This window comes from Cervus canadensis, chromosome 12 (assembly GCF_019320065.1).
Source record: "Cervus canadensis isolate Bull #8, Minnesota chromosome 12, ASM1932006v1, whole genome shotgun sequence".
Taxonomy (NCBI): domain Eukaryota; kingdom Metazoa; phylum Chordata; class Mammalia; order Artiodactyla; family Cervidae; genus Cervus; species Cervus canadensis.
In genome coordinates, this window is record NC_057397.1 from 27,416,113 (window position 1) to 27,431,354 (window position 15,242).

The following is a 15,242-nucleotide window of genomic DNA, read 5'->3' on the forward strand; positions in this document are numbered from 1 at the left end:
TATTTACTGAAATAGGGAGTATAGGGAATCCTATTTACTGTTAGAGAGAGAAGGCTTGAAAATGAAGGTGTATCAAACATCCTAGCTTGGGTCCATTAAATTTTAGATAACTTTGACATACCCATGGGAGTTGGATTTATCCCCTAGGTGACTTAGAGGAGAGGCAGAGATGGGCACACATGTTTGTGAGTCATTGAGGGGCAGTGGATGAAAGCACTGACATATATACTTTCTCAGGACAGTCACTATGCTGCCCTGTGAAGTTTGAGAGAACCCCAACTTTAAGACTCTGAAAAGCCAGGACACCAGAAAATTCGAGTTCCCCAAGAACTGAATCAAATACCCTTTTACTGTCCCATTTCCATTACCATCCAAACTCCCTAGAATCCTTCACAAGAGCAGTCTCTCCCTTTCTGTCCCTTGTAGTCCATCAATGTGTTCTACAGATTTCCTTAGCCATCTGAAAGCTTGTGGTCTTAATACACAAAGTGAAAGTGTTAGTCGCTAGTCAATCAGTTGTGTCTAACTCTTCACTACCCCATGGTCTGTAGCCTATTAGGCTCTTCTATCCCTGGGATTTTCTAGGCGAGAACACTGGGGTGGATAGCGATTCTCTCCTCCAGGGGATCTTCCCAACCCAAGGGTTGAACTTGGGTCTCCTGTATCACAGGAAGATTCTTTATCATCTGAACCACGAGGTAAGCCCTCTCCTAATATACAAAAATGACTGTGTAAATCTATGAAATCTTATCAGGTTCCAAACTCTACCCACTGCTTTCTTTGCATCCCAGCCTCCATATCTGAACTCTCATGTCCTCCCAAATCTTCCTGCTGTGTGTTAATCGTCTCAGATTCTGTTCTTGCACAAACGCTGGTGAAGGAATGATGAGCAGCATCTGGAAGGGTTTTTTTTTTGTTTGTTTGTTTTCTTCTTTGTGTATAAGAAGAAAGAAGAAATAGGGAGTGGTCAGAATGTGCAAGACTAGCTCAGCAGATTCCCACAATCAACCAAACTCCTGTCCTTGTCTAGTAAGTCAGAATGCAAGGCCAGATTCCCAAGTTCAGGCTGGAGTGTGAGTTGTCTGGTGAGATGCAAGGTGAAGCCAAAAGAACAGAGCTGAGGTCACAAGCTAAACAGAGAACCAAGAGAAAAGTTTTAAAATAACCAATTTGATGTAGCCTTCTGGGTTTTCTGGTTCTGAAAAGATGCTCATGTAAACAAAACCATCACCACTTCATCTCAGATCCCTACTTCATTCATCTCTCACCCCCACAGCCACCCATTGTTCATAACATCAAAATGGCCACTCAAAATATTATGTGACAGATCTAAAAAATAACTTCTTGTGTGAAATTGACATGAAAACTTGATACTTTAAAGAAACCTCAAGCTGAAGGGATGAATTAGATGGGCCAAGAAGAAGCATGTGGTATTCGGTTGGAAATTGGGAATACCAGAATGGAAGCAAAGATTTTAAATTAGGAGAGGTGGTGGTACAATATGGACCTGGCATGGATTATGTGGTCCTCAGGGGCAGAGCCATGAGGTCTTTTGTTTGGCATCTGTGGCCATGGTGCATGCTGACAAGTGGTCAGTGGGTCAGGACCCAGGATCACTTTTTGAGTTTCTTATCTCAACCTGCTTATTCTTCTGCTCTTGTCACCTCAGCCCATTTGAGCTCTGCCCAAATTCAGCACAGTTCAGATGGCAGACAGAAAAGGCAGGCAAGCAGCTGACATCCTGACATGTTGGAAGCATGAGATTCCTTCATGGAAATGACATCCTCAAGGACAGAAGACTTATCCAGAGCCATGCAACCCATTCAGTCTGTTCAGTTCAGTCACTCAATCGTGTCCGTTTCTTCACGACCCCATGAATCGCAGCACGCCAGGCCTCCCTGTCCATCACCAACTCTTGGAGTTTACTCAAACTTATGTCCATCGAGTCGGTGATGCCATCCAGCCATCTCATCCCCTTCTCCTCCTGCCCCCAATCCCTCCCACCATCAGGGTCTTTTCCAATGAGTCAACTCTTCCCATGAGGTGGCCAAAGTATTGGAGTTTCAGCTTCAACATCAGTCCTTCCAATGAACATCCAGGACTGATCTCCTTTAGGATGGACTGCTTGAATCTCCTTGCAGTCCAAGGGACTCTCAGGAATCTCCTCCAACACCATAATTCAAAAGCATCAATTTTTTGGCACACAGCTTTCCTCACAGTCCAACTCTCACATCCATACATGACCACTGGAAAAACCATAGCTTTGACTAATTGGACCTTTGTTGGCAAAGCAATGTCTCTGCTTTTTAATATGCTGTCTAGGTTGGTCATAACTTTCCTTCCAAGGAGTAAGTGTCTTTTAATTTCATGGCTGCAATTACCATTTGCAGTGATTTGGAACCCAAAAAAATAAAGTCTGACACTATTTCCACTGTTTCCGCATCTATTTGCCATGAAGTGATGGGACCAGATGCCATGATCTTAGTTTTCTGAATGTTGAACTTTAAGGCAACTTTTTTACTCTCCTCTTTCACTTTCATCAAGAGGCTTTTTAGTTCCTCTTCACTTTCTGCCATAAGGGTGGTGTCATCTGCATATCTCAGGTTATTGGTATTTCTCCCGGCAATCTTGATTCCAGCTTGTGCTTCTTCCAGCCCAGTGTTTCTCATGATGTACTCTGCATATAAGTTAAATAAGCAGGGTGACAACATACAGCCTTGATGTACTCCTTTTCCTATTTGGAACCAGTCTGTTTTTCCATGTCCAGTTCTAACTGTTGCTTCCTGACCTGCATACAGGTTTCTTAAGAGGCAGGTCAGGTGGTCTGGTATTCCCATCTCTTTCAGAATTTTCCACAGTTTATTGTGATCCACACAGTCGAAGGCTTTGGCATAGTCAATAAAGCAGAAATAGATGTTTTTCTGGAACTCTCTTGCTTTTTCGATGATCCAGCGGATGTTGGCAATTTGATCTCTGGTTCCTCTCCCTTTTCTAAAACCAGCTTGAACATCTGGAATTTCACAGTTCATGTATTGCTGAAATTAGCTCCCTCCTATTTCTCCAGATTATATGAAAAAGTGATACAGATCTATAAATAAAAACAAATTTTTAGAAACCACTTTTTAAAGGACTTGAGGTTGTACATGATATTATCAGTGCATTCCTACTGAATGTTGTGACCTTTAAGAAAGTCAGAGATGCTGTTAAATAATAAAATTTGGCTTTCTGAATTATAGGTTGAGATACTGAAATTTAGATTCTTTTCAAAAAATTTTTTAATACTAAAAAAATTGTTTTTTGGTCGTGTGGGATCTTAGTTTCCATGACCAGAGATTGAACCCATGCCCCCTGCATTGGAAACGTGAAGTCTTAGCTACTGGACCCCCAGAGAAGTCCCAGAGATAGAGAAACTTAGGTTCATATTAAGGGACTAGCAGTATAAAGATCAGGAAGAACATTAGCAGGAAGCTTCTAAATTGAGGGAGATAAATGCTCAGATAAAACTATAGATATTATTAAATAAAACAATTCTTATGAAGAAATATAATTGCATCATAAAAAGATGTCAGTAAGAAAAAATGTCCAGTAAAGCCAAAGAATAAACAAAAGGAAAGACAGTTGGAAGCAACACAAGGGATTCTTGCCACACCAAACTACTCACGTCTCCCCTTTCTTTTGATAGGCAAAGTGGTCAAGGAGAAACAGAGTGCTTCTTGATTTCAAGAGGCATTCACAAAACTCTTCCATAGTTTCCCTTAGTGGATAAAGTTTAGAAGTGTAGTCTGATAGCCCGGCAAGATAGAGTCCCAGTTGATTAAACATCCGAGAGTGCATATTCTTTTTACTCCAAGTGAAGTCTCTCCTAGCAGCCCAGATAGCCTTTCTTCATTTGGGCCTGTGTCATGCTGAACTGAGGACTAAGATTGAGTCGTGAGTCACATCCTATTCAACTCTGCGACTGACTCAAAATCCAGGATGAACAGCAAATACCAAAATAACAAAAAGAAGGTTGAAAATGGTATGAGCAGGCTGAAAGGAAGGCTTAGCTTGTGAGATGAACTGTAATGGTAATCAACATGATGATCCACCACCAACTTGGGAAAGTCCGCGGCTGAGTTGCAGAATGGGCAGGCCAGATGTCAGCAGTAAAATGATCTAGGAGTGTTAGGGGAGCTCAAGGTTCAGTGTGAGCACAACCTGGCTGCAAAAATAAGGCCACATCTCATTCCCCCTCTGTGTTAGCCATTAATTATAATGGGTAGTTCTCAAACTTTCCTTCCATCTCTAAAAGTCCATCATGTTCCATTTACCCCCATGGTAGAACCACCACTTTCAGTTAAAATGTAGTTGTGTACCTACAAGGAAGGGCTTCCCAGGTGGCGTGAGTGGTAAAGAATTGACCTGCCAGTGTAGAAGACATAAGAGACCTGGGTTTGATCCCTGGGTCGGGAAGATCCCCTGTAGGAGGACATGGCAACTCACTCCGGTATTCTTGCCTAGAGAATCCCCAAGGACAGTGGAGCCTGGTGGGCTATAGTCCATGGGGTTGCAAAGAGTCAGACATGACTAAAAACACTTAGCATGCACACACGCATGTGTGTGTGTGTGTGTGTGTGTGTGTGTCCCAAGTCCAAGTCCCAGTGAAGGTGTTTGTATATGTGCCGATGCTCATACAGGCATTTCCAGATGTGCAGGAGCAGTGCCTCACCAAGGACAAGGTCACATCCCTTCTTTTTCTGACTTAAGGCACCTCCCTGCTACCATTCTCTGTATAAAGCCACTTTCCTGGGTGCAGTTGAAACCATTCCCTTAGTCTGACTACACGCAGAAAAAAACTGAGTTTAATGACAGGGTGACATATAAATATAACAGGAGAAAAGCAAATGGAGGCCTGAGACTAGCAAACCTGAATTTAAACTTGACTTGAACCCTCACAAAATTGAAATTCTTCCATGCAATTTTTTTGGGGTCAATATTATTTTCATAAGGAGCAAAAATGATGTTCTTTCAAAATAAAAAACTACTGGAAATAGGCAGTTTCTGAGATGGAGACTCCTGACCATTGCTGTGTTTTAAGGCAAGCAATGTCATTGTGCCTTCTGGGGGAAAAACCTGTTTTTGTTTTTCTCCCATAAAGCTACAAAATATCTTCATGGAAAGAAGCTCAGAAGGAAAGAGTATTTCCTTCATTTCCCATTTTTGTAGAAATTGCACGAGGGTTTTTCATCTTTTCTGATTTTGTCAGAGGTAAAGAATTTTTTTTTCCATAAAGCTGCAATTTCAACCTTCTGAACATTAAGCAGATATAAATTATCTACAAGGCTAAAAAGTCTTTGATTAACAAGCTGGGGAATTGCAGGTATTAAAATTGCCCCCCAGAGGGAATGCATACCATTTCATGAATGCATTAGATATCTACTTTGAATTACAAAGAAAAATTAATTAAAAAATATATGTTTATAAGTAATGTGCATTCCCTTGAGTTCCTTCTAAAAGCCACATATATGAAGAATCTAATAAAATTAAATTACATTCGCTGCCTATTTTACTGCAGCAACATGGAGAAAAAGATAAAAGCAGGGGCTACCTAACATTTCGTTCTGGAGAACTGGTGCCCCAACTGATTGGGATGGATTTTAGTGCCTGACACTCATGGGAAAATTCTCTGTGTGGCCGAGACAGGGCTGTAGCTGCCTTGAGAAGGGTGACTCCGAGCTCTTGCAAACAGCTCTGTTTCCATCTCACTCTTGGCTCTCTGAACTGGTCCAGCCATGCCCACACGAGTTCTGCAGATCCGTGGTGGTGCAGGCTTCATTTGCTGGAAGACATCTGCGTTGGGAGCTAGCAGGCAGCCCTGCCTGTGGTTGGCCATTTTAACAAGTCCAACCACAAACAGTCTTTTTCCTTCTTGTCTGACCTGTCAGGCAGCGCGGCCTTAGCATCTCTGAAAGTATGTAGGTCTAGAAGCCCTAGGAGTATTCTGACATCCCACACTTGCCCATATTTTGCTTATTCCATAGGTGCCTCATTCCGTTAGCTTTTTGTGCCTCTTTTTTTTTTTATCCCTTTCCTTCCCTGTGCTTTTTCCCTTTTGGTTGCCATGGAAACCATTTCCCTGGTAGGGGAGGAGCCTAAGGGCATCCAGGAGTGTGAAGTGAAGTCAATTTATATCATGGTTTGTGAAATATTGGGAGTTTGTAATCACTGTTATCACCACATATGGTAAATCAATCTCTCTGTAGAGCAAATTTCTAAATATTGATATGAGTATGGGGGTGATAGAATTTTAGAAACTCGCTCATCCCAGAAACTTGCATGGCAACCTTTAAGATATACATTTCTATTTTCTGTTGTTTGTACAAATAGGACATGAAATACAAAAGAGATACTTATGCTTTTTTATCTATTTTAACTTCTTCAAAGGCATGGAATGGTCTCTAACACAAAGCATATGGTTGTTTTAATGATTCAAATTAAGAAGTCCTGTCTGATCAGTTATAAAGTTTGTATATATTCTGTATGTGTGTGTAAATGTGTAATTTTTTCACATGTAGCTCATGTATAGCAGAGCAGTTATGCTATCTTCACGCTCACTGCTATCATCACTTGAAATCAACCGATATTTGGACAACTGTGTTAATTCACAAAAACGCAGGCTTTGAAAGTTTGTCAAAATATGTGCACTACACACAGGCAAGTGAGGTGATTTTATTTTTTAGGTTTTAAAATAGCCTGGTCTGTCCCACTTGTCGGAACCACAATGTGTTTATTTGGCTTCAATAGTCACTTGTTCTGCTCTCTGTTTTTTCTCAAAGAGCTGTGAATGATGAGACGAGAAAATATTGGATTGTTTGTGTTGTTGAAGCAGATGCTACCTGAGTTGTGACAGGTATTTTAAGTATCATCTCCTGCACTCATTTAACACTCTGATGTGAACATTTTCAAACCATGGGCATCTTCCTATTTGCTTCCCACCAAAATGAGTCACCTCTTGGGTGTGAAGAGAGCTGGAAGAAAATGGGAACACGAAATTCAGGTGCCAAGGGGACCAGTAAGAGAGGGGGAGTAGAACTGTTGCTAAAAGTTTGGCTGGCTCCAAACACAGATGTAGAACCAGGGAGACTGTGAGTATTTTGATTTTTTTTTTTGTTTGTTTGCTTGTTTTCTGAAAGAATACCCTATGTTAATTTTAATGAAATTGTGGTTCAGCTGACATTTTTGAACAACAACTGTTCTTAAACAGCTTGTGCATGGTGCTATCCTAGCATGTTGGCCACTTGTGAAGAGGGTTAGAGACTGACTGGATCCTTGAAACACTGTGTAATCTCATTCCCTTTTTAGATTTGGGGAATGATGAATATTTAATGATCTTTCAAGACATAGAAGTCTTTAGCTTAAAAAGGGAAGAAATTTTTAAAAACTTGGAAAAAAAACTCAAGCCATTTTAAGATTTTTATAGAATGTACACAAAAAAATTAGAAAATGGAATGCTATGCAATTAAAGACAATAGGAAAGGCCTGGAGGGAGGGGATGGAAGAAAGGCCAGGTTGATCATTGAACTTATTTTAAAAAGTGCCTCTAATTTCAGCAGAAAGCCAAACAAGTCAGGACATTGCTGGTTGGGGTGTCTGTTCTTTTTCCATCCTTTGTCCTCCTCTGCTCAGAGACATGTTGTTTGAAGAAGCACTACCGTTTCTCCCAAGCTTTGTTTGATTGCATGAGTTGGTTTTACAATTGCTTCTTAAAAAAAAAAAAGTGCTATTGAGGTGTAGTTGTTTTACAATTTTGTGTTAGATTCTGCTGTACAACAAAATGAATCAGCTATATATATGTGTGTGTATATATACACACACACACAGGTCCCCTCCCTCTTGGACCTCCCTCTCACCACCCACATCCCACTCCTTTAGGTCATCATAGAGCACAGAGCTGATCCCCCTGCTCTATAGAGCAGCTTCCTGCTAGCTGTCTTTTACACATAATAGTGTATATATGTCAATCCCAATCTCCCACTTTGTCCCATCCAACTCCCCTCCAGGTCCACACATCCGTTCTCTCTGTCTGTGTCTCTATTCCTGTCCTACAAATAGGTTCATCTGTACCATTTTTCTAGATTCCATATACTTGCATTAATGAACGATACTTGTCTTTCTTTTTCTTACTTTGCTCTGTATGGCAGTCCCTAAATCTATCCATATCTCTACAAATGACCCAATTTCATTATTTTTTATGGCTGAGTAATAGTCCCAAGTGACCCAGTGAGTAAAGAATCCACCTGCAATGCAGGAGATACAGGAGACTCAGGTTCGATCCCTGGGCTGGGAAGATCCCCTGGAGAAGGAAATGGCAGCCCACGCCAGTATTCTTGCCTGGAGAATTCCATGGACGGAGGAGCCTGGTGGGCTACAGTCATTGGAGTTGCAGAGTTGGACACGACCGAGCAACTAACACTTTCACTTTTGGTAAAACTGGAAAAGCTCCAAAGTTCTCACTGTATGTTTATTTATGTTTGACTTTGGTGTCCAACAGATAAAGGTCATGGGTGACTTGAAGAAAAGGAAACATTCAAGAGCGTGGGTCTGGTCCTGAGCAAAGTTACTGTCAAAGCAGAAAGGGATAGAGTCATGAACAGCAAGCAGGGAGAAAATATCTAACTTTCAAATTTTCGGATACTACATCTTAGTGACCTCCACCTAATTCAGTCAGCTTCAGTTAGATGCCACCTCCCCCAGGACATCTGGCCCCATGTTATTAGATGGAGCATCAGAGACTCTTCCTGGGCCCACAGCAAGGGGGGTAGGAATGGGCTCATTTAGCGAGTAAGAAAAAGAGCTCATGTCTAGAAATCGGTGCCCAGCTAACGACAGGGAATGGCTTTCATCAGAAGGTATAAAGAGACAGTTTGGAATTATAAAGAGGAAGACAAATCATGACAGCAGAAGCCAGGCAGGTCTGGGAAGCTAGGATGAGAGGTGACATTGAAATGGAGCAGGACCCTTGTCCCCCGTGTCCTCAGACTGCCTTTTGTCTATGCAAAAACTTTAACCAAAGAATAAGTTTAATCAGAGAAGTGAGAACAGGTAGAAACAAGGGAAAACAAAGGACAAAAATAGTAATAGTTTAGTCATTAAGCACTGTCCAGGACTTTAGGTTCCTTCTCAAGGCCTACAGATAATATTCAGAGCCGTATCCTGTGAACTGTCTTATAGATCCTGAAACCCCGCCATGTGAAGTTAACCACACGACGCCCAGGCTGCAGCTGTGACATAAGATGCCACAGTTCCAAGAACTGGCATGTAGCCCCCTTCTCTGTCTATAAAAGCCCTTGCCCCCTGATTGTTAGTGGAGAAGAGTCAGCCTCTGGAGTTTGCTTCCCCTCAACACATCCCCGCTGCCACAGTTGCTGGCATCCGAAATAAAGCAAACTTTCCACCAACCTTGCCTCTTTACTGGCTTTTGAGCAGTGGGCAGCTGGACCCCACTTTCAGTTACATCATAACCCAATGTGCTCTGGATGGTTGTTTGCTGGTGACACAGGGACAGACCACGTGGGATTCTGGCAGGCTGAGAGGATCAGGCAGCAACCTCTGTGCTCACCATGTGTTCTCATGACTTGGTGATATCAGACTTTCTTCTTAATGAAACTTTGCTATTCTGAGATAATTGTGGATTCATATAAAGTCTTTTGAAAGAAACCAGAAAGAGCCAGGCTTCCCTAATGATAGCATCTTGCAGACCTAGAGTACAAGAATCATGACCAAGACATCAGCACAGATACAGTCAAGAAGAAAGATATTCCCATCACCCCATGGTCTTTCAGTTGCCATGTTCTAGCCACATCCATTCTTTCTGACCCCATCATTTCCTTACCCCCAATAACCACTAAGCTGTTCTCTATTTCTGGAATTTTGTTTTTTCAAGTGTGTAATGTAATGGAAGCACTGTGTAATCTTTAAGAACTGGCTTTCTTTTCAGCATAATTCTCTGGGATTTCATCCAGATTGTTGTATGTATCAAAACTTTGTTCTTTTAATTATTCACCCATTGAAGGACACCTGGATTATTTATAGTTTTTGGCTATTATGAATTAAGCATCTATAAACATTCACATACAGGTATTTTTGCGAACCTGAATTTATTGTTTCTTTAGGATAAATGCTAGGTTGTATGGTGGTTGCTTGTGGAGTGTTTTAAAAGCTACCAAAATATCTTCAAGAAGGGTGTATCATACCTTCCCACTAGGTGATCTAGTTTCTCTGCATCCTCACCAGCTTCTGATGTTTTCATTATTTTTTTTTAACAATAAAATATCACTTTATATTTATTAGACCTATAAACATTATTTAAAAAAAATTTTTGCCATTCTGATAGGTATGTAGTGATTTCTCATTGTCATTTTAATGTGCATTTCCTGACTGGCTAATGATGTTGGTCATCTTTTATTTGTTTTCAATAAAAGGTCTCCTCAAGTTTTTTGTTTATTTTCTCTCACTGGATTATTTTTACTGTTGAGTTTTGAGGGTTCTTTGTATATTCCAGATTCTAGCCCTTTATCAGATATATTGTTTGAAAGTATTTTCTCCCACCATGTAGCTTGTCTGTTTATCCTTTTGACAAGGTGTTTCATGGGGTAAACGTTTTCAACTTGTCAATAATTCTTTTTGTGGATCATGTTTTCATCATCAAAGCTACACACTCCATGCATAGTCCTAGATCCTGAAGAATTTTCTCCTATGCTTCTTTTTCAAAACATTTTATAGTCTTACATTTTGCATTTTTGAAAAAAAAATTAGACATGAGACTTAGGCCTTTTTGTTTTTTAACCTACAGATCTCTAAAGGAAGCGTGAGAGTAAAATTTAGCATGAGTTGCATATGACAATCAAGTGCATCATGACTGTGCCAATGAATGTCTGTAAAGATGTCAGCACCAAGAACAAGGGTATGGCAATTAAACACCTCATTGAAAAACAGCTCAGGGTTGACCATAACCAAAGGACAAATTCTAACTGTCCCTTTACTTGCTATGTGACTTTGGAAAAGTCATTGACCTTGCTTGCTTTGGTTTCCCCATCAATAAAATGTAGCTAATGTTGCCTATGCTAGTGTATAACGATGAGTAAATAACATATGATTCCCCAAACATGGTAAGAACTGGAAAATACATAGGTTGACCATATTAAAAAATATTAATGTATATCCTATTCATCACATTACTGATTCATTGGCTGTTAGGTATATCCTTCTGTCTTCTAAAAAGAAGGAGAGTAAGAATTTTCAAGAGCATTTGTATCCTTTTTTTCTCCTGAATCCTAGATATTCAGACTACGATGAGGGCGTCTGGGGAGGTAGGAGAAGAGAAAATGGGAATTACCATTAAATGACAGCCAGAAGAGTCAAATACTCAATTGTTAATAACTCAAGCTGGATATAAGGTCATTTTTTCATTTTTCACTTTTATTTTTATTAAACTTCAATATCCTTAAGAATGTCCATGAACTTCTTTGAATTAGAGACTATTGTGCTTTTGTTGACATTAATGGTGGTTTATAGAATGAATGCTTTAGATGTGAGACACACACATCTGTACAAGTGGCAGCACACTTACACTCACAGAGTCAGTGCAAGATGGTGGGGCATGAACTACACAGTGGGAAGTGTGGGTGAGGGAGGCTAGCTGCTGAGGGAGAGGGAGTATCTATCCCAAGTTCTGTAACCATGGCAGTGGGGTTTGGTGAGAATTTAAGACATTTACATTCTCATAAAAGGAAAGAAACAGACTCCTTAATTCTTTTTTTTTTTTTTTAATTTTTTTTATTAGTTGGAGGCTAATTACTTCACAACATTTCAGTGGGTTTTGTCATACATTGACACGAATCAGCCATAGATTTACACGTATTCCCCATCCCGATCCCCCCTCCCACCTCCCTCTCTCCCCGATTCCTCTGGGTCTTCCCAGTGCACCAGGCCCGAGCACTTGTCTCATGCATCCCACCTGGGCTGGTGATCTGTTTCACTATAGATAATATACATGCTGTTCTTTTGAAACATCCCACCCTCACCTTCTCCCACAGAGTTCCAAAAGTCTGTTCTTACATCTGTGTCTCTTTTTCTGTTTTGCATATAGGGTTATCATTACCATCTTTCTAAATTCCATATATATGTGTTAGTATGCTGTAATGTTCTTTATCTTTCTGGCTTACTTCACTCTGTATAATGGGCTCCAGTTTCATCCATCTCATTAGAACTGATTCAAATGAATTCTTTTTAATGGCTGAGTAATATTCCATGGTGTATATGTACCACAGCTTCCTTATCCATTCGTCTGCTGATGGGCATCTAGGTTGCTTCCATGTCCTGGCTATTATAAACAGTGCTGCGATGAACATTGGGGTGCACGTGTCTCTTTCAGGTCTGGTTTCCTCAGTGTGTATGCCCAGAAGTGGGATTGCTGGGTCATATGGCAGTTCTATTTCCAGTTTTTTAAGAAATCTCCACACTGTTCTTCCATAGTGGCTGTACTAGTTTGCATTCCCACCAACAGTGTAAGAGGGTTCCCTTTTCTCCACACCCTCTCCAGAATTTATTGCTTATAGACTTTTGGATAGCAGCCATTCTGACTGACGTGAAATGGTACCTCATTGTGGTTTTGATTTGCATTTCTTCTGAAATGAGTGATGTTGAGCATCTTTCATGTGTTTGTTAGCCATCTGTATGTCTACTTGGAGAAATGTCTGTTTAGTTCTTTGGCCATTTTTGATTGGGTCATTTAATTTTTCTGGAATTGAAGCTTCAGGAGCTATTCTACCCAAAGCAATTATAGGATTCAGTTTGCAATCCCTATCAATCTACCAATAGGTATTTTTTCACAGAACTAGAACAAATAATTTCCACAATTTGTATGGAAATACAAAAAACCTCGAATAGCCAAAGTAATCTTGAGAAAGAAGAATGGAAGTGGAGGAATCAACCTGCCTGACTCAGACTCTACTACAAAGCCACAGTCATCAAGACAGTATGGTACTGGCACAAAGACAGAAATATAGATCAATGGAACAGAATAGAAAGCCCAGAGATAAATCCATGAACCTATGGACACCTTATCTTCGACAAAAGAGGCAAGGATATACAATGGAAAAAAGACAACCTCTTTAACAAGTGGTGCTGGGAAAACTGGTCAACCACTTGTAAAAGAATGAAACTAGAACACTTTCTAACACCATACACAAAAATAAACTCAAAATGGATTAAAGATCTAAATGTAAGACCAGAAACTATAAGACTCCTAGAGGAGAAACATAGGCAAAACACTCTCCGACATAAATCACAGCAGGATCCTCTATGACCCACCTCCCAGAATATTGGAAATAAAAGCAAAACTAAACAAATGGGACCTAATGAAACTTAAAAGCTTTTGCACAACAAAGGAAACTATAAGCAAGGTGAAAAGACAGCCCTCAGATTGGAAGAAAATAATAGCAAATGAAGCAACAGACAAAGGATTAATCTCAAAAATATACAAGCAACTCCTTAATTCTTTCAGTGCTTTCATTGGTGGACTGCCGTCAGGAAAACCTTTCTGTTTGGTACTTAGTATAGTTTGGTCATTCTCTACAGTATAATGATGTGTTCTAAGCCAATCATTTCTTTAAACTGTGAGAGAAAATTATTTATTTAAAGAAAAACATATTATTGCTTTAGGGCCTCCAATGATGTGTACAAAATACAAATTCAACAATTAAATTACATTAAATTAAATTAACTCCAGCAGCTGTAATTTCCCATAAAAAGCACAGCAGAGTATTGGGCATGAGAGAATGTCATGTAAAACCTATTACTTTTTTCTTATGGTTTGAGTTATTTAATCTTTTCATTCCCCAAAGAATTAGAATGCTCTAATATATTTTTATATGATTTAAATCTTTCATATTAAATATATCTACTTGATTTGTCTATGAAAATTTCTGTTTGGCAGCATATCATTAATAACTTGACTACCTAAACTGAAAGACAAATTAACAATAATTTGATAACTATCAATATGAACTGATGAGTACCACAAAAGCAAATTCTCATAATATCGATTATGGCTTGTTTAACATATGTGTGTTTTATAGCCATACTTTGATTTTTATCTAATAGTAATTTAATATTATGAGCTCCTTGCAGCCTGGAACTATTTCACTTTGGGTATTTAGCAGTGGTTGACATATCATACTTGTAATTTGAGTTAAATTTAAAGACTACATGGTATTGGGGATTTGATTTTTCAGCTTTATTTATTTTTTTTAATGTTTTAGGGCACACCGTGTGGCATGCGGGATTTTAGTGGGTTTGATCAGGGATCAAAACCATGCCCCTTACATTGGAAGCACAGTCTTAACCACTGGACCACCAGGGAAGTCCCTCAGCTTTAGGTTTTAGCATCTAGTTTGAGTATGACATTTAGACAAAACATCCTTAAAATGACTCATCTCCCTCTCTGCCTCCATCTTCATCTTCTTCCTCTTTTTCTTCCGATGTATATTTTATTTGTCTGAATTTTTAAATTTGATTTTTGAACTATCAATACAGGTTGTGACTGACTTCAAGAATTAAAGGTTATCTGAAACTATCAAAGTTACAAACAGCAATAATTCGGGCTGGTATATACAGCTGAAAAGTTTGTATATACCAAATCTTTACTTAATCTGCCAGTGTATCTGGATAATGATACTGAAAACGGGAGCCAGGTGACTTAGGTTATGGTCCTGGCCCTGGCATTACTTTCTTTTTCAAACTCAGAAAACTCACCTGATCATTTTTTGTTTTAGTTTACTCATATATATCATGAGAAACGCTGGGCTGGATGAGCACAAGCTGGAATCAAGATTGCCGGGAAAAGTATCAATAACCTCAGATATGCAGATGACACCACCCTTATGGCAGAAAGTGAAGAAGAACTAAAGAGCCTCTTGGTGAAAGTGAAAGAGGAAAGTGAAAAAGTTGGCTTAAAACTCAACATTCAGAAAACTAAGATCATGGCATTTGGTCCCATTACTTCATAGCAAATAGATGGGGAAACAGTGGAAACAGTGGCTGACTTTATTTTGGGGGGCTCCAAAATCACTGCAGATTGTGATTGCAGCCATGAAACTAAAAGACACTTACTCCTTGGAAGGAAAGTTATGACCAAGCTAGACAGCATATTAAAAAGTAGAGACATTACTTTGCCAGCGAAGGTTTGTCTGGTCAAGGCTATG

At 39.7% G+C, this 15,242-nt stretch overlaps 1 long non-coding RNA gene across 1 annotated transcript; it reads right to left on the minus strand.

The window, feature by feature from the left end:
- Positions 1-1,294: 1,294 nt before the first annotated feature.
- LOC122450806 lies at positions 1,295-12,975 on the minus strand. Its single transcript, XR_006272231.1, has 3 exons — positions 12,809-12,975; positions 5,022-5,023; positions 1,295-1,307 (listed from the first exon to the last, which is right to left on the minus strand). It is a non-coding gene; the product is annotated as an uncharacterized LOC122450806 (long non-coding RNA).
- Positions 12,976-15,242: the final 2,267 nt, after the last annotated feature.